This window comes from Miniopterus natalensis, chromosome 18 (assembly GCF_054644295.1).
Source record: "Miniopterus natalensis isolate mMinNat1 chromosome 18, mMinNat1.hap1, whole genome shotgun sequence".
NCBI classification, from domain to species: Eukaryota; Metazoa; Chordata; class Mammalia; order Chiroptera; family Miniopteridae; genus Miniopterus; species Miniopterus natalensis.
The window spans coordinates 8,064,413-8,084,460 of NC_142098.1; the positions used below are offsets into that span (position 1 = coordinate 8,064,413).

Consider the following 20,048-nt stretch of genomic DNA (forward strand, 5'->3'; position numbering starts at 1 on the left):
ATATTTCACGTTCTGGATTTAGCTCCATTCTCTATCCCTGCCTTTCTTGTAACCTGTAAGGCCTGTAAAGTGAAGGTGTGAGCGGATTCGGCATTTCTGGCAGGGGAGCTTCCCGGGAAGGAGCTTGTTATGACTCCTTGCACTGCTGCTCCTGGTGACTGTGCGTGAGCAGTTAAAGCCAGAAACATGCCCTGTGCTGGCACAAGTCACCTGACTGTTTGCTGCTGTAAACATCAGTAATCTGAGTTTTCAGTGGGGTAACTGGCTATTCCTACTTCCCACTCTGAAGGCTGACTTACTGTCAATGACTCTGACCAGGCCGCTTGCTGGGCACTTAAGGGCGAGTCAAGTCGAATCCAGTTGAAAGAGGAGCGCGGTTCAGGGACACTAGGGGGCGAGCTGTGGCCGCTGTGCCGCAGGTGTCGGTGTGGAAAGCGGCGGAGCCCAAGGACGGTGCTTGTGCATTTCGCCCTTTCCGGCTGCTCTGGCCACCGCAGCCAAGGCCGGGCGCAGGCTCTGCTCAGGGACAGTCAGCGTGAAGAACGTTCCCCTTTCTCTCTCCCGATGGAACAAGGTACCAAACATTCCCTAACATCGGGTTCGTGGGAATGTTTGTGTTTTCCCCAGTAACAGGCAGCAGCTTCTCCTGACACCATTATTTGGCCCTTTCTCTTTCAATTGAGCCTAAAAGACAAACCGCCTCCTTCCCCCTGTGCCCAGGAGGCTCCAAGCCGGGGAAGGTGCTGGGTATTGAAACTCAAGGGGCGTCAGGGAGGCCTCCTCGTGGGTGGTCGAGTGCCCTCTGGTGGGCAGTGGGAAGAATGCGTGCAGCAAAGCAGAAATTAATTTTCTTAAGTGTTTCTCAGAGAACATTATATGGACATTTTAAACAAGCCCATGCTCTTAAAACAAATCCCGATCTCCATTTGCATTCCTGAAAAAAGTCTCCTAAAAGAATTTCATATTTCCTTTAGACAAAGTGCTTAACAGACTCCAGCAGGGGAGCATCCCCACCAGGGCTCGGGTACACAGAGGAGGAATGGATTCAAGAGAAATATTTTCATTGACCCTTTCACCTAAGGAAACTCAAACACCCGGCAAGGGTCATCTCAGAACCATTCCCCAGGGCTGCCCCACCTAAGAAAGTCATGCCTTTACCTCCAAGTCTCCCACTGGGGTCTGTCTCCCACCTACTATAGCTACATCCCTCCCACCTCCATCAAAACCAGAACTCGGAATCTTCATTCCCTAAAACAGAAATGACTAGTGACAGTTTAACTCTTCACACACACTAAGCTCAAAGCCTTCAGTTAAAGAGATGAAGCTCTAATGGTGGAGTTTCTGGTGCAGGCCCAGAGCACAGTGCTGGCTCCATCCTGTCGAGGAGATGGTCTGGGGGAAGGAGGGACAGGGAGGGACACAGAGAGGCTGAGGGCTGGTGATGGCTGCACCCCTTCCCCAAGGTGCCACCATCACGTCGTGTAGGGGGGCTGGGGCACTGCCCAGTCATTGGGCCCTCAAATATGCCCGTGTGACTAGAGGTGAGGTTGACCAAGCTCGTGTTAGGTAGAAATGCAGGGGCGGAGGTGTCACCAGGGGTGCCGCACAGATCCCTCAGTTAGCCCGTCACCCGGGGCCGTGTGAGCAGCTTGTCAGCACACGTGTTTACTGTAAGCCCAGAGCCAGTCAGAGCTGCCAGGGCTGCGCCCGTCTGCACCGGCCAGCTCCTCCCAGGGAGCAGATTAGCTCCGCAGGTGAGGCGCTCGGGGCTCCGCTGGGAAACCCATCCCCTGGAGGGTGTGGGAGGCGAGCAGCAACCCAAACCACCAGCCGCCCCACACACAGCACTGGCCTGGGGGAGGCCCTGTCCGCCATGTCCCTGCGGGTCCTCACCTGCTCTCCCCTTCTGGAATAGCCACAGTCACTCTCAGCAACTTATGCCAGATGCCCCTCAATAGGAAACTCAGGCTGGCGGTGAGGGAGGGTCACTATTGCTCCCCCAACCAGAAATATCACGCAGCAGTAACTCGAGGTTGCTCACAGGAAAGGAAGGGGGGAGAGGAATTATGTTGCAAAACAGATAATCCCAAATCGCTCATGTGCCTCTACTTCGAGGACCCTAGTGCAAGCCACCACCTCTGACCTCGCACCTGAATGACAGCACCAGCCTCTGCGCTGGGCTCCGGCTTCCCTGCCTTCGTTTAGTCTGATCTTAACATGACGGGTAGATTGAGCACATTAACCTCAAATCAGGCCATGTCACACTCTGCTCGAGCCCTCCCATGGTTTCCCATCTCATGCAGAATAAAGGCCAATAAGATCCCAGTAATCCAGCTGCTGCCACCCCCTCACCTGTCCCCAGCTCCCTCTCTGACTTCATCCCCTGGCACATTTCCACTCCTCCCTCCACTCTAGCCTCCATGGCCTCTGCTGTTCCAGGAACATTCCAGTCATCCTCCTGCCTCAGGGCCTTTGCACTTTCTGTTCCCTCTACCTGGAATGCTTTTCCCCCAGTTCACTCTCTCACCACTTCGATTTTCCCCCCCAGTCAATACATAGTATTGGCTACACTGTGGGCTTTCAGTGCTGATACAAGAAAAGTGGTATGGCTATTTACTTTGTTCTTAAATGTTGTAAAGAAATCTACCCACGTGAGTTCTGCTAATGCCAAAATACTACCATTGCCAAAACACAAAGGTTTTTGCAATACTGTATTTCATTTTAAGATGATAAAATGCTTAGCTAGCTGAGACATAATTGTAAATAACTGGATTTGTGTGTGTGTGTGTGTGTGTGTGTGTGTGTGTAGGATTTCATTATATTGGGGAACTAGAAATTGGTATGTTACCAGTAAGATTTCCATCAACACATATGTAGTAAATGTGGTTCTGTGATTTCTTTTTTTATGTTACATGGTTTACACTATTGATGGACAGATAAAAGCTGTGCATATTTAATGTACACAACTTGAGTTTGGAGATAAGCACACACCCGCGAAACCTTCACCGCCACCTACGCCACAAGCATGTCCGTCACCTCCAAACGCTTCCTCCCGAGCTATTTTCAGTCAAGGACACTTAACAGAAGATCTACCCTTTTAGCCAAATTTTAGGTTTACAAATTTATACTTAAAACGATATTGTACCGTTAGCTACAGGTACCGGCTGCACAGCAGATCTTAGGACGTACTCCCCTTGGGTACAGGCTTTGTGCCCTGCGACCAACACCTCCGTCTCCCCTCCTCCAGCCCCTGGCAACCACCATTCTATCTGCTTGAGTATGCGTTTGACTGTGTTAGATTCCTCAGGTAAGCGGTGTCAGGGAGTAAATCTCCTTCAGTTCTGGCTTATTTCACTTAGCGTAATGCCTGCCAGGGTCCACTGCTCAACCCAGTTCCAAGAGAGCCAGGCCTTCCCACCGGAGCCTTCCATTCCTTTCCACTCCCCACCCCCTTCGGTTCAAGGGCTGCCATGGGATACACGTGAGTCTAAAGAGCCTCCGCCCTGGAGTTCAGGCTTCTGGCAGAAGTCCTGGGAACAAGAAACTTGTGACTAAGCTGAGAGGGTGTCAGCCCTGGACACCACCTTCAGCAAGACTGAGCTCTTCACGGCCCAGCCGAGCAGCCGAGTCCCCGGCACACCCGCGGGCTGTGCCTAGGGGGTGGGGGGCACGGGCCTCCACCGATTCTGTGCCCTGTCTCTGCCCACCACGTGTTGACAGAGTTCTCTGAGCCAGGGGCACAAGGCAGATGGGCCAGGAGGCAGCATGAACGAGCCCATAACAGACCCAACACTCTGGTGTGCTGTGGGCAGGCCTCACGCCTGCCTGGTTATGTCGCTTCCCAACAACACAGGCCAAAGAACAGCGGCCAAAAAGGCCCCAGGCTGCCGGTTTGCAGCCCCCAGAGAGCTGCCCACAGGCTGCCCGCCTATGAGCAACTCTGGGCAATTTCCCCGGCTGTGTATTTGGGGGGTGGAACCGAGAAAACACGCAGGGAACAGTCCTCTCTACATGAGGGATGAATGGACGTACAGCACTGGGCTTCAGAAAGCCGGCCATCCGGGCCGAGAGAGGGGCAGACGCAAGGGGACGTGGCTAGTGCCTGGGCCCCTCCTTGGATGGCCCGGCTGGGCTCTGTCAAGGGGCGGGAGGTGCCAGAGGTGGGCGGCCACCGTGGCCCCTGGACCTGCCGTGGGAGTCCTGCCCTGGTGAGAGCCAGGACGGGGAGCGCATCTCTTCCATTACGAACCACCCCCGCCCGCAGTCCTTGGTTGCCCGGCGGCTCCACAAGGCCCCGGGGCCCCTCGTCTCCTCGGGAGAGGGCTCTGCAAGCCCAGGGCCAGCGAGGTATTCACAGCGCAACTCACAAAGCCGAGGGGAAGCGGCTCAAGAGCGGGGGGCTGACCCGGGGGACAACCTGTTACCGCCTCTCTCAGGCCGCTGGTGGCGGGAGTTAACAGAGCGGGGTGGCGCTGGGCGAGCCCGGGGCGCGGCCTCGGGGTGTCTCCCTGGCCGAGTGGTCTCTACTCACACCCGAGACACCTGCCTGGTGCTGTGAAAAGGCCACACGAGAGGGGTTTCCATCCAACAGTGCGAAAGTCACCCCCTCGTGGTTTGACAGCCACGGGGACCGTGTGAAGGTTCTCCAGTGGCAGCAGGAACCTCCGCTCGGCCCCCCCTCTTCGCAGGCTACACACCCAAGAAGTCCCCTCCCACACCACAGTGGAGGGAATGGCAGGGACGCGTGTCGGAGGAGCAGCCCCCTGAAACAGATGGCGACGTCACGCAGGCCCCGGGTCTGGACCCAGAGTCCCTGTGTGCTGACTTGATTAAACCTGGGCGTTAAGACCATCACTCTTCCTTCCTCTCTCAGCGCACTTCCCCGGCCTGACCCCTGTGTCCACCTTGAGGATCGTCGACCCTGCGCAGCAGACGGTAGCCGGGTCTGACTGAGGGTCGCGGGGTCTGAGCCCCTGGAGGCTAAAGATAACATCTCAATCTGAATTATGTTTCAGCTCCTGAGCCCCAAGCGGGACGAGCCCTTGGCCACCTGTCCTTGAAACTGGTGCTGGACCCTGGTCCTGGACGTAGGAACCGACCTCGGAGTTGTCCTCAAGACCTGAAGAAATGATTTATTACCCTTATTTCACCCCTCACCAATCAGCTCCCAGCACACCCCGAGCACCTAACCCAGGCTGTCTTGTGATTTCACCTGCAGAATCTGTAACCCACACGCCATGGAGGAGCCGGGTCTCAGAGCACGAGCTCGCCCGTCTCTGGACTGGCCAATTCTAATAAAATCACTGTCTTCACTGCAAACCCTGCTCAGTTTTCTGGCCAGAGCACCCAGGCCGAGGGACTTAGCCCTGGGGCACCTGCCCAGGCCGAGGGTCGCCAGCGGTTCTGCCTGGAATCAACTTTGTGGCTCCACCTACTGCAGGGCGGGGCTCCAGGCACAGGGCTGCGCCTCCCACACACAGAATGGGTAGGCTGACCTGCTATGGCTCCACCATGTCCACTTTCTTGGTGCCCGATGCGTTTCCTGGCGCCTCTCACCTCCAGGAGCCCTGAAGAGTTGGGGTTTATGCTTCACCTTCTTCCATGGTAACAGCCACCTACATCCTCATGACACTTGTAGTGTTTTTCAAAAGACGCTTCTTATTTGCCTCTCCCCACCCAGCCCTTGTTCCAGCTGCCAAGGTGGCCACTGGCCTGAGTGCCCCCAGAGAAAGGCCTCTGCTTCTACCATTTAGTCTCTCTGCTCCGGAGAAAGACAGAAACAGCCCCAGGGGAGGGGGAGGGCCTGGGGTGTGTGGCCAAGCAGTCCATTCCCAGTCACTGTCCTGCTGAGATTGCCACTGGCTGGGACGTGGGTCCCTTCCCTTGTAGGAGCCTCAGCTTCCCCAGCTGTGCAATGAGGAGATTGGTCCCCTCGGCTCTTCCAGCTCTCAAAGCTGATTCTAGGATCTCAGATCAGAAAGGACTTTAAAGATGAAATAGTGCAATTCCCTGATTTCACAGAAGAGGGGGCCTAGGAAGGCGAAGCAAGGTTTCCCGTCTCACTGCTAATTAGCGGTCATGGTGTGGCGTGTGGAGGGCGGACAGTGGGGTCTGAGAGTGTGTGTGTGTGCGCACAGTGTGCCTGCAGGTGACATGGGTGGGAAGGGGCAGAGAGGGTGGGAGGGGAGAGCGAGGCTCAGAGAGACGGTCTCTTCCCTGTCAGATCACCCCAGAGGCTTTTCTCAACTTTACAGGTGGAACTGAAGATAAATGGATTAGCCAGGTGAATGAACCTGTGTTAAAAACTTTCTGAAAAATCAATTTCAGAGAGAAGATTTGGGCCAATAAAATATGATCAACTGTGTCCAATAGCTTGACTGAATCGATGCCTGCAAGTCTGGTAAACAGTTTCTGATCTACGGCTCCCCTGGCATCTGCGCCGCTCACAGTTACCTCGGTAATTGGGCCGTGGGATGAGGCCAGGCCCGAGTGAAAGGCATTAAAAATGATGTCTCTTCAAGTGAAAATTAATTTATTTACTGACCAACAAAGACCAAAGTAATTTCAGAATTTTAAGGATGGCGAGACATCGTAAAATTGTTTACAGTTTTCAGGCCATCCTTACATTAGACATGGAACCTGCTTGGAAATGGAAAAGCAGCAGGCCCTCTGTCCCCCACACGACGTCGCAGCACAGCAGCGGGAGCTGGGAAGCAGTGGGCTGATGCTTAGAGGCATCTGGTCCCCAGGTTTCCTGGTGTCTGATGCTTTAGGGGCAGGGGGGAGGGGAGGGGAATGGGAGCGGCGTGGAAAGCAGAGGGTGACCCTTTTCTGCTCTGGACTTGCTACACGAGAGGAGGAGCTAGGGAAGCAGCTTTGGCACTGGAATGAATCAGCCACAAAAAAGACGGGGCCCACTGTTGAAATAAAATGAAGGGAGGTGGGAGGCGGAAAGAGGGGATGCTGTTGGCCTACAGTGAAGGTGGCACGGGCGCGTGTGACCTGCAGGACTCAGAAAGGGCCACACAGCAGCCAGAGTGACCTTCGAGGCGTGAAGCCAGGCTGGAGCCATCTCTTACCAGCTTGCAATGGTCTGTTTTATAAGATGCCCTTTGATGTGTGGAAAGCAGGATGCTTTCCAAAAACAAACCCTGAGAAGCAGGGAGCTGTCATTTCCACCCAGGAGATGGCCTGTGTGCACGTCTCCTTCCAGCTGAGTTCAGTGGCCTCCTTCAGTAGTTTGAAATTGGTCGTGATGGGCATATTTACACCATCGGAATCGGCAAACACTACCGACCCGCCCCAACCCCAGCTGACTGTGGGACATTCTGCAGCGCGCCACTGAACACTTCCTGGGCTTCAGGCTGCACTCACAGATAGTCTGCCCTTCACTGCGGCCCAGGCCTCACTTCTTTCCCCTCAGTGGTAGTTGTCTCCTTTCACCCACCTCTCTGCGCCAGTGTAGGAGCCCGCCATCCGCTCCTTGGAGGCCCCTTGAACAGCCTGTTCCCTCTGCCTGGAAAGCCCCTTCGCAAGGTCTCTGCCTGGGCTGAAATGTCACCTCACCTGAGACCTTCGCTGGCCTTACCCTCTTGAGTCCCTGTCACACCGTCCTGGTTTCTTTCCTTCCCAGGACTTACTGCTCCCTGACATCCTTGTTTGTTGGCTTGGTTACTGTCCGCAGCCTGCTAGGACATACGCTTCCTAGAACGTGGAGATCTTAACCCTCCGATTTCCTCAGAGCCCAGCCCAGAGCCTGGTACATCCCAGGCTCTCACTCGCTGAGTGGAATGAGTCAATGAATGAATGAATGAATGGCACAGAGCCTCAGTTACCACCACGGACCAGTCATCATTTTTTGGTAAGTATTACTCCTCCATTTCTGTTCTCAAAGTAAATAATTTCAGGGGTGATCCCACTTCCAGTAACTAAAACCCTCAAGGGAATAAGTTTCTCAATTTATTTCCTGGGCAAAGGGGCCACGGGAGAGGTGTGTGCACATAGACACACACCCACGCTATGTGCGTGGACGACGCCTCTGCAAGGACGTAGAAGAAACTGGGGATGCGATCGACTCTGGGTAAGGAGTCAGGTGGGCGAGGGACAGGGGTGGGAAGATGAGATTTTACAGTGCCTTTAGAACTTGAGCCACGTAAATTTGTCTCCCACACCAGAAAATTGAGCGAGAAGAGGTTAGCGCTGGGTTTGGCCCCAGAGCAGTTGAGGCTGAAGTTCTCCATCCGGCCTGTTAACGAGCCAGCGGAACTTTCCACTCACCCTTCCTCCGTGTGAGCCTGACCGGGAGGGGGACAGCTTCTACCCGGGGTGGCGGCTGAGCTGCCGTCGCCCCCTGCTGGTCTCTCCCGCGCCCCGGCTCTGCCGGGACCTCCTCTCTCACTTGGAGGCCTCATCGGTCTACACACCGATGGCCCCCAACCTGAGTGTCCAGCCCGCACCCCCCTGAACTGCAGACTCCTACTCCCCATCTCCACGCGGCCGCCTGAGGTCACCTCAACCAGCACGCCACCTGCTGCGGCACACTGGTCCTCCTCGGGTCACCCCTCCTCTCCTGTCAGCGAATCTGGGCCGCCCCTACTTCAACCGTATCCCGAATCCAGCCGCCTCTCAGCACCGAGCCTGCCTCCAGGCGACCCACGCCGGCCTCGCCGCCCACCTGGATTGTGCTTAAAGCTCTGCCCCGTCCCCCGCTGTTTGCCAACGTGATCCCGTGAAAGCCTAACTCGGATCACGTCTCCCTCGAGCTCCAGTGGTTTCTCCTCTCGGAGGAAACCCGAAGTCTGGCGTAAGACCCCAGACGCCCCGCCGCGCTGGCCCCATCACCTCCCCTTGCTCGCGTGGCTCCAGCTAACAAGCCATGTGTTTTACTTATTTATCTTGTATACTGTTTCCTCTCCTGACCGTCCCCTCCGTGAGGCAGGGCTGTTGGCCTGTTTTCTTCACGGCCGTGTCCCAGCACACACAGCAGCGCCCGGTACATAGCAGACGCTCGGAGAGTCCTTGACGGAGTGAGTCACCGGCCGGGCTGGCCCACGCCCGAGGTGCGACGCTGTGGGCACAGGCCCCTCGGAGGCTCCTTCCATCGGCGTCAGCTGCGGCCCTGCCTGGCGCTGACTCACCCACAAGCCCAGCCTGGGGCTGCTGGGCAGGAGGGGGGCCTGGACCTTGGGCAGGGCGGGGCAGGCGCGGCCCAGAAGCTCCTACAGTACCCCCGCCTGGCCCAGCTCGAGAGCTGGGTGTGTGAGAAGAACACCAGCCCCTCTGCCACGGCAGAGCAGGAGGGAAGGGGGACAGGAGTCACCAACGCCCTGCCCTGCCAGGCACAGCCCTCAGCCTCGCCCCACGCCCACGCCAGCTCCGCCCTCCGAGGACCTGCAGTGTTTCCTCAGCTCAGGTCAGCACCTAAGACAAGCGTGTGCGTTCAGAATAAGGCCCTCGGGGATCAGGGGCGTCAACCAAGAGGAAAGGGGGGCAGTGTGACTGGGAACCTGGGGTCCAGGGTCTGTGTGGGCAGCCCTGCCCCGCGGGACAGATGCGGGCGTCCGCTCTCCCAGGCCTGTTCTCTGCGCAGGTTCCCGCGAAGCGCCAGCCGCGGGTGCAGTGGAGGCTTATGCTGGACGGGAGCGCAGAGGGGACGCGCTCCCTGGGTTCACCGCTCCTGGCAACATCGAACTTCCAAGCTGCCTGCGCCCCACGGAACACGCTGCTTCGTGGCAACACCAGAGCACAAGGCAAACCCCTAACAGGGGCTTTCCCAACACGGGCCCATCGCCAAGTCGCCCCGACTTCTCCGCTGCTGCGAGCCGGCCTCGCCAGGCCCATGGGCCGCGTGCACTCCTGGGTGGCGCTGGCGGGGGGGGGGGTCTGTCCACGCGCCCACCTGCGTGTCCGGCCACCTTCAGGGTGATCGGGAACTGCTAGGGCTGTGCACGCTCCTCCCCACGAAAACAATCAGGGGGAGCCCCTTTGATTTGTGGGGAAACCGGGGCCTCCAGCTGTACCCCCGTCAGGTCAGCCCTTGGAACAAGCTCCTTCTGTAGTTCGGAGTTTGAATCTTGTTCTAAGTGGCAGTTAAAAATCGTATGTGGCAGTTCACAATGAAATTTAGCTTGACAGCTTGGACATAAAACTAAAAATAAATGACTTCACATCCAAATAATAAGTAATAACAATGTTAGCCCGCATAAGAATAGCGGGGCTGGATTCAAATACAATATTAATTTTAGGAATATGAGTGACTGGGGAGAGACAGAGGCAAAGAAACAAGCCCTTCATATAGCCATCGCCTCCCTGATCCCCCAGGCAACCGGCTGCCTCTCTCGGCGCCGCACGGCAATTATGTGGTGTAATGGAGGCAGCGAAAATAAGCAGGAAGATTTTATTAAACCAAATGAGCAAATCATCTGCGCATTATTGCGATTTGATTGACACTGACAAGTGTCGAGCCGACCGGAGGTGACTATGATGAAGCGGCCGGCAGGAAAGCTCTTGATAATGTTACTCTCGATAAAGTTGCCGGCCACCCCTCTAAGTAAACAGAGCGGAGCGGGAAGATGCATATTAATTTCCCCGGTTTGCGGCCTTGCGGGACGAGAGGGGAGGGGCGTTGCCCGGGCTCAGCGTGGCATTTCCCACGAACACCGAAATCGCGCCCATGACTTGCATCGACTTTGCGATAATATATTAATATTAAAACTAAAGGTCATTCCACAGAACAGTTAAGCTGCCTGAGCTTCAACCTTTATACCAATAACAGACTCTGGAAAGTGAGTGAGAAATATTTGAATACTCGGAAAAATTTTTTTTTAATTTTTATTTGGGAGGCTGGCTGGCTAACCTGCGCTCAGGTGGCCCCTCACCCGCCTGCCTTCTCCTGGGGCAATTAAGGGGCTACCTGGGGGCTGGCTGCATCTGAGACAGCTGGCGCTGTGGGGAGGAAAGGTGACTAATTGCCACAGGCCTTCGGGCCCTCGCACAGCGCTGTGTCCCGCTAATGATTCCCTTATGAGCGCCGCACGCTGCACCGACCGCACTCCACGGAGTCAGCACAAAACGCTCCTCGGCTGCTTGGGGCGTTTGCAGCAAAGGACCCACACGAGGCAGCAGGAGGCAGGCTCCGTCGTGGCCCATTTGCAGGAGGCCCGCCTGCAGGCAGGGGGTTGGCCGTGATGACCTCTGGAGCTTCCTCCAGGGCTGGTCTGCTCTGATTCTGTCAGTTGAGCTCCAACAAAAGAGGGGCCTGGCTGGGTGGGCGGAGGCTGAAGTTGCCAGGAAGAGAAGCTTGTGGAGAAAGCGGGGAATCCGGGAATCAGAGTTGGGCTACATGGAGGAGGTGTCCACGCGCGGGAGGGCACGATTTCCATGGGGCAAGTTAAACCTGAGTCTGAGAATGGAGTTTTCCTGGCTGGTCGCATGGGCAGGGTCACAGTCGGGCCTGCCAAGGCGGAAGGCTGGGTGGGCTGGAGGCAGCTGCACAGGCTCAGCAGCTTCCTGACTCTGCATTTGGTGAGCTCATTGGTAGCTTGACGTTTGGCAGGGTGGGCGTGTTTACACCATGGACATTGGCAAACACTATAGGTCAGGGCTCCCCACCCACCAGCCAGTTTTTAAACATTTTACCAGCACCGCACTGGCTGACCCAAGGCAACATAGGGGTGATTTCACTTTTGACAGTAGCTGGGCTGTTTCTATGGTTACCAGGCTTCACCTTATGTGGGCACAGCACATAGTTTATTTTATCTAGAACTTACTATCTGCATGAACCCCTATGTGATGCAAAGCCAGGGGGTGGGGAGACTGGATTTAGATGCAACTAATACAATAATTCTAACAACTTCTCTAGGCAATTTCTACCTTTTTTAAAAAATATATGATTTTATTGATTTCAGAGAGAAGAAGGGAGAGGGAGATAGAAACACAGTGACAAGAGAGTCATTGATCGGCTGCCTCCTGCACGCCCCCTACTGGGGATCGAGCCTGCAACCTGGGCATGTGCCCTGACCGGGAGTTGAACTGTGATCTCCTGATCATAGGTTGATGTTCATCCTCTGAGCCACGCCAGCCGGGGCTATATCTCTTTTGAGACGAGAATTTGGGCTCAATTCTTCGGAGTCCCACCTGCCCAGCAGCTCCCCTGAGGCAGTACTTCAAGGAATGGGGCGGGTGCTGGCAGGTGTCCCGAGTGCCTGGGCCTCTCTGAAGGTGTCCCCTGACCACTGGCTACTGCTCACCTTGCTGGTGTTCTGGATTAACCTGGACCTGGTCTCCCTGGGCCTGATCCGATGGTCTCCCTGACTGGTTCAGCCTCAACTCTGGCAGGTAGACACCCCACCTCTCATCTGCTGTGGGTCTCCCCATCCCTCCTGGAGGGGGGCGCTCCTGGTTGCTTCCACACCACGAAGGGACAGATGGAAGGCAGCTCTAGAAAGCTGTGCTCCCTCCACCTGACCCCGCACCACCCACCTCGCTAAGCTGTGGCCTAACCCAGGTGAGTGCAGAGGCAGGTAACCTATTTCCAGGCTCGTAAGGGGACTTGGGGCAGAAATACCTCGTCCTTGGGCCTCCCCCTTCCTTTTGGCCACTGTTTGCCTTCTCTGGGTCAAAGGACGGAGCGGAGGAGAAATCCCACAGCTCACTGCTCGTCTGTGCTGCCTTCCTCCCCCATCTGCCCAGACCCGTTCCTCCCCTCAGTGTTTTTCAAACTGTGAATCATGACCTGTCTGTGGGGGCTGAGATAAAAAGTGGGTCATGACCAGCATTAATGAAAAAAAGCCAGAATTTTAAAAGTGAGCCCGGCCAGCGTGGCTCAGTGGCTGAGTGTCAGCCGATGGTCCAGGAGATCAGGGTTCGACTCCCGGTCAGGCACATGCCTGGGTTGCAAGCTTGATCCCCAATCGGGGGCTTGCGGGAGGCAGCCGATCAATGACTCTCATCATTGATGTTTCTCTCTCTCCCCCTCTCCCTTCTTCTCTCTGAAATCAATAAAGTTATATTTAAAATAAAATAAATAAATGTGAAAAACTGCCACGTATAACAAGGCTTAGACCTGCCTCTGCAATCTGTTTTACGCGTGTTCACGTGTGCTCTGGGTAACATGTAAGATGAATTTCTTAGCGAGGGTCACGGGAGCCCCGATTCTGCATCGTGGCCCCTCTTCCAGAGCAGCGTGCGCACCTCCCGGGGCACAGGGTCTGCCTCCACTTGGGGCATCTCCACGCACGGGGGCTTCCAAATGGGGCTCCCAGTGGGCAGAGGAGGTGAAATAACATAAAATCTTCACGACAGACCGCCCGCCGCGCAGAGCCCGGCTTCGCCGTCAACCTGCGAGCCTCACTTTCTTGCATCCGTCCCCACACTGACCTCTCCTCTCTGCCAGCGAAGGTCGCTGCCCACAGCCGAGGCGGCCGAGGGTCACAGGCGGAAAGGCCACAGGAGAGAGGAGTCGGCACTTCTCAAGATGCCTCTCCTGTCACACACTCACTGTCTGGGGGCTGCTCGCGGGCCCCCGTCTCCTGGGCCCTCCCCGCACCTAGCCGGCCGCGCATGGGGAGCCGGGGCGCTGAGCTGCGCGACTTCTCCAGTTAGAGCCAAACAGGTGCCCTTCTCGGAGGCCCCCTGTTGCCGACGCCTCCGGGGGCCCACGCTTGGCCTCTGTGAGCACGTCTAGGTGAGGCTGTAAGAAGGCCGAACGCAGTCCCACGCGTCGGAGGTCCCTTCCAGCAGGACGGGGCTGGGCTGTCCTTGCAGTCACTCACTCCAGACTGAGCTCTACCTGCTCTATTCTGACTCCTCTGCAGTCCTAACGGTACCTGAGGCCTTGGCAGGACTCCCCTCGGTAAAAATCGAGGGGTAAGCAAGTGTGCACTTCCCTGGGAGAAAAGCCAAACTCTCTTGCTTCTGGGTGTCTCCACAATGGGTTCCAGGGAATACCCGCAAACGTGGTGCCCCAAGCATGCCACGTCACCGACTTAAATAGTGGGAAGCACTTCTGTGAGTCCTTTTACAGACCTGCTTTCAGGCAGAAACCTCAGAGAAATGAAGTGACTCCCTGCTTGTCTATTAATCTCTTAATAAAACATCATCGCTTTTGTTTGTTGTTCTAGAAGAGTCTATTTTAAGAGCTCACCATTTAAAATTAGTGTACGGCGTGGAGCGTGGAGCACCGGAGCACTGAACGCCCTTTGGGTCTCTGCGCACAGGCCGTTCCCGCCAGGGAGAGACACGCCCGCGATGTATCCCGTGCCTTCTGCCCCCGGCTGCCCACAGCGATTGCATCCTTCCTGGCTTAATTTCGAATACTAGTCTCAAGGCAAAATAAACAAGGCTACATATATTTTGGAGTCATGGATCTTTACATTCTAACAACTTTCAAGGGATAAAAATCAGTCAGTTCTCATCTCTTAAATGTTAACCGCCTTTCCCCTGTGTTTTTCTGGTAAGAGAACTGGAGACCACAGTTGCCGGCTAGCGGATGCCTGTAGGATGTCTGTGTGCTCACCCCCGCCGTCTTCGTGGCCCACCATACCCGGACCTTTATTCTGAGCGCGCGGACGTTTCCCGAGGTGCCGTCTGCAACACGGTTTTCTTACTACTCACCCAACCTTGTCTACTCGCTCATCCAATCCTTCCATCAGAAAATGCCTGTTAAGCACCAGGATGTGCCAGGACCTCGCAAGACACACAAGGCCTCTCCCTCCTAGAACTTACATTCTAGGAGGAGAGAGAAGCTAACAAGTCACGGCAGGTGGTGACCGGTGTTATGAAGGAAACACACAGGGTGAGAGGATAGGCGAGGGAGGGTGGCTTAGGCAGCGACGTCAGTGAAGGGCTCTGAGGCGGCGGCCTTGGATCTGAGAGCCAGTTACCACAAGGACCAGGTTAAAGCTAAGGTGGCCTTGGGGACAGGAGCACCTGGCCTAGTGACAGAGGTGAGCCCCGGGGAGTGCCCCGAGAACGGTCAGTGGCAGGCGCCAGCTCACACCAGGCCTTGAGATCACTGGAGAAATCTATTGTATGTTAAGAGCAATTTGAGGTCAAAGATCACTCTATGTAGTAGCTTCATTCATAACTGCAAAAAAAAAAAAAAAAAAAAATAGGGGAAAAACTTGAATGTTTAACTCCTAAGTGGATAAGTGAGCCGTGCACATCCACTCAAAGCCATGCTACGCAGCAGCAAGGAGCAAGTCACCGGAACACCAGCACCTGGCTGCCCTTCAGGTGTCCTGGGCCACGTGCATCGGTTATCGACTGTCGCATAACAAGTCGTCCCCACACTCAGCAGCCCCAGGGAAGCTCAGTCTCCCCAACCACGCATCTGAAAGGAAGCTGGAAATAGCTAACGAGCCACACAGCAGCCAGCTGCAGAAGTAGCTACTAGGTTATCATCTTATTTCTAAAGAAAATGTCCTGTCCTTTGCAAATGAGCCTCATCTGTGGTGCTTTGCAAAGTGGCAGAGATGGATCCGTGCAGCTCACGGCCACGTTACTGGGAGCAAATGTACTATTTTGTTGGGCCAGCTGGAGGAAAATGAAACAGCCGTGATATGCATGAGATGACGGGTGACTGAGATGGTCCGTGGCAGCGGCCACAAAGCCGTGGAGCCTCGTGCTGGTTCCCCACGGACACCCACGTGACCTCGGACCCTTCAGAGCCTCAGTTTCCCTCCTCTACGGGAGCTGTGGCTGGGACCCTCCCATCTATAAGTTATCAGCCACCATCCTGTTGCTCGAGTGACGCCCTCTCCTGTGTCCCAGGCAGAGCTGGGGACGCCCTCAGCCCTCGGCTGCTGACACAGCTGCTGGCCACCTGCTCCACGCTGACTTGGTACTTTCCTTCGAATGAACTCGCTTATTTAAAACTTAAACTTAAGTATGTTTATTTTTAAAGTAAGCTTCATGTCACAATGGTAATGGAAAGAAAAGATCAGTGAGAGTAGTCAAGTAGAAGCCGGATGTAAAATAAATACAATGAAAGCAAAGCCGTGTTGCCAGTGGCAACTGGGGACTTGGGGGGGTCTATGTCAGCCTCCCTCTGACCCCCCAAGAAGGTCTATGTATGTCTGTTCAGTTTTTAAAACGATCCAAGAGACACACCAAACACTTGTCGGCTGCGGTCATTGTCTGTGCTCTAGCTGAAGGCTCAGGTCACTGGTGAGGGGTGACCGTCCTCTGGCGATTTAGGGTCATTTAATGCCATGTCTGTCTGCCCCTAACACCACTGCCCCGTTACACCCACGTGTGCCCTCCACACGTTTGGGGAACGTTGAACTTTGTATGCACTATAATTAGTTATTTTGAATTTGGTTCCCTCGCTTCTGTTTTTAAAATATTTTTTAATTAATTTTTTTTTTTTTTTTTTGAAGAGAGAGAAGGGAGAGAAACACTGAGGCGAGAAACACGGATCGGCTGCCTCCTGCACGCCCCCCACTAGGGATCGAGATGGCAACCCGGGCATGTGCCCTGAGAGGGAATCGAACCGGCAACCTTTCCATGCACAAGACGACGCCCAACCCACTGAGCCACACCGGCCAGGGCTCCCTTGCTTCAAACTGAGCTCCCAGGGACCAGGTGGGTTCCGGCTTGTCCATCTCTGCATCCCCACCAGACGCCCCTTGTTGCCTCCTCCAGAGGGCCTAGTGGCACCTGGCACAGGCCAGGGCCCGAGTTGGTGCGAGGAGAGGGGTGGAGGGAATAGACGGGGGAGCCCCGTCGCCAGCGCGGGCGGCGCCTTGGCCTGGTTACTGTCACCACGAGTGAGCTTCGGCCCAGGCTCTCGAGCAGGGAGCGGAGCACAGCAGGGAGGAGCCGGCCCAAGGTCAGGTCCTGTTTCGAGATGACTGTCAGAGACATTTTGAGTCTCCAAGTGGGCTGAGGCTGCAAGACAACAGCTACGCAGAGCTAACACGTAACAGCAGCGAAGATTTCGGAGTGGAACACTTTGTAGTGAAAAGACATGGGGTTCAGGGTTTCCAACTGTTTTTCCCCAGAAAACACGAGCTGAGCCTCCCCTGCGCTGTTGGCTCGTGTGCACAGCAGCACCTCCCAAAAGCCGAGGGTGACACCGCCGACACCCGCCGAAGGGCTGGTCTGATCCAGGGCAGAGTGCTGTGGGCGTAAGGAATGAGACGCCAGTGCCCACACGACCCGCCGACGGACAGTGAGAGCACGTGCCGAGGGCGGCGGGCCAGGCACAGGGGCCGCGCGTGCTCCCCTGACATGGAGCGTCCGAACAGGGACATCGAGGGACAGAAAGCAGGTCAACGGGGGCCAGGGGCCGGGGAGGACAGGGTTAGGGTGCGGGGTTTTCCTTTGAGGTGTGGAAAGGTTCTAAATGGAGCTTCAGGAACCACCCCGCCAGCCAGCCCCACTGGGCCCAGGACCGCTGGCCTTTGGCTCTCCCGTTCCCGCCGTGGCTCTGAGCGGCAGGGAGACTGGGAACAACAGACAGGAAATGTGCACAGAGAGACGCAGAGAGACGCAGACTCAGCCCAGAGAGACGCAGACTCAGCCCAGACAGAGACGCAGAGAGACGCAGACTCAGCCCAGACAGAGACGCAGAGAGACGCAGACTCAGCCCAGACAGAGACGCAGAGAGACGCAGACTCAGCCCAGAGACGCAGACTCAGCCCAGAGAGACGCAGACTCAGCCCAGACAGAGATGCAGAGAGACGCAGACTCAGCCCAGACACAGGCCTCTGCTCGGCACCCTCTGTCCCTAACACACCCCTTTCTCCAGTTTGTGGCCTTGAAAAATTAGTCAGCTACACCGGAAGCTACATGCTCCACACCATCAGTCATCAAGGAAACACAGGTCACAGCCACAGTGAGATGCTGTTCACACCGTGGCTGTCATCGAAAATGAAAAGCGTTGGCAGGAAGGGGCCCCCTCGGTGAAAATGCTCCAGCCGCTGTGGAAAACAGTCCGAGGGCCCCTCAAAAGTTACACTCTGACCTGCTGTGCGGCCCACAGCCCAAGCCCAGGAACAGATGCGGGAGACGGAGCAGTGCCTCAGGCACGTGCAGGAAGTCCTCGCTGGAAGTCCTCGCTTAACGTCCTCGAGTAATGCCCTCGACGGGCTCTTGGAAGCTGGCACCTGGTGCGAAATGCCATCTAATGAAACTAGTCTCACTGGAGGCCGATCAATATAAACAAAGGCATATTCTGGGTCACAAAACATCACCAAACCTCTAAATAAAGACCCCAAACCCTAATACTAAACATTGACATAAGTGTGAGCCACACACACATTTAAGAAAGGCAAATAAAAGCAAGTGAGGCCACCTTTCCTCACCCGCTTCTTCAGTTCAGGGCCGCGGGTGGCCGAGCCTCCGCAGGAGCTCAGGGCGCGGGGCGGGGCCCCCGCTGGACAGGGCGCCCTCGGGTCGCAGGGCCCCTCACACCCGCACGCGCCCGGGGGGACAACATGGACACGACAGTTCCCTCACGTGCCCGTCTGTGGGAGGCGGGAGGAAACCAGTCCCCGGGGGAGACCCACAGACACGGGGAGCAGGCCAGCTGCACAGGGGCCCCGGCTGGGAGACGGCGGCTTCTCGCCGGTGTTATAACAGAGCCACGTCGTGGGAGGAGCTGCTGCACCTGCTCACGGCGGCATTATTCATGGTCGCCAGGAGGTAGAAACAGCCCAGCCTCCCAACTGCCCATCAATAATGAATGAACTGTGAAATGTGGGCCACACAGAACAGGGTGTCCTCAGCCTCAACAAGGACATTCTGGCACCTGCTGCGGAACGAACGAACCTTGAGGTAAATCAGAAGGCGACGGGCAGGGTCTGCTCTGCGTATAGGAGATCCCCGGGAGCCGATGCAGAGGCGGACAGGGGGCCGTGGGCTGGGGCGGGGTGACGACTGTTTAACGGGTGAGGAAAACGTTCTGAGACGGACGTGATGGCAGCCGCTCAAGACTCTGTGGCACCGAGTCGTACACAGAAGATGGTTGAGATGACGGATTTGGTGCTGAGCATGTTTTACCACAATTGAGAAACTCAAGGGGATTGAAGCGTCAACGGCAAGGGCAGGCATGGGGCAATTCCCAGGGGAAGCAGCTGGGGTGGGAGACCCGCAGCAGCTGGGCCAGGCCCGCACGGGGGTGCCTCTCCCCTCACCCTGTGTCTCAGTTCCCCCATCAGCACAGGGAGGTAAGGACAGGGCCCAGCTGCTGGGAGGTGGGGTGCTGATCGAGTGGAAGACTCCGCAAAGCAGCCGGCACAGGGTTGCGTCCAGCTTGACTCTGACCTCAGTTCAAAAGGCAGGGTCCCGGCTGTGTGCTGGGAGTGGTGAGAATGTTCTGGAACCCGACGAATTGGACGGTGGTGATGGTCACACAACCTTGTGAATGTGCTAAAACCCTTTAAATCGTACCCCGTAAAATGGCGAGTTTTTACAGTTTGCAAACTACATAGACAAGAAGGGGGCAGGATGTAGAATCACATAGCCGCCCATCACGTAGGCACACATAGTTGCTAAGCAGCAAAGTTACAACCTCGACGGCAGAGAAAGACTCAAAAGCTATTTAGTAGGACTCCCCCCAACCCACGGCGTCAGTGCCCAGCGGGGCTGGGACCCCAGGACCCCAGTCACCCCTGCCCTCTCAGGGCAATGCGAGGCCCCATCACCTCGGGACACCTGTAATAACCCGCCCTGAAGTGAGGCTGGACCTCCAAGTCTAGCACGAAAGATGTCACGCTTGTTCAGCCACCCGTGAGGACAATACCTACAACCGCTGGGCGTGGGGCCAGCCTCAGTCTGCGGCCTCCCCGAGGCAGGCGGCAGTGAGGCCTGAGCATTCGCCGTCACCGAGGAGACCACACCTGCCGGCCACAGGCACCGTGCAGGGCAAGTGGCCCTTTCTAAGCACAAAATCCGAACCCTGGGCCCAGCCACGTCCTGCCTGGAGCTGTCCCCACCACAGCCAGCCTGGCTCTCTGGTGCACACTGAGCGGGAAGGGAGGGGTCTGACCTGCTGGTGGCAAATCCAAGGCAAAGACTCAGGTTGACCAACACCCCCAGTCCCC

General features: G+C 56.2%; 1 protein-coding gene across 1 annotated transcript in view; it reads left to right on the forward strand.

Moving 5' to 3' along the window:
* The window catches only part of RBL2 (RB transcriptional corepressor like 2), a 62,519-nt gene extending 57,209 nt beyond the window's left edge, over positions 1-5,310 (forward strand). Inside the window, exon 23 of the mRNA XM_016221027.2 lies at positions 5,016-5,310. The gene's annotated coding sequence lies outside the window, so the exon portion shown is untranslated. The remainder of the gene's footprint in view (positions 1-5,015) is intronic.
* Positions 5,311-20,048: the final 14,738 nt, after the last annotated feature.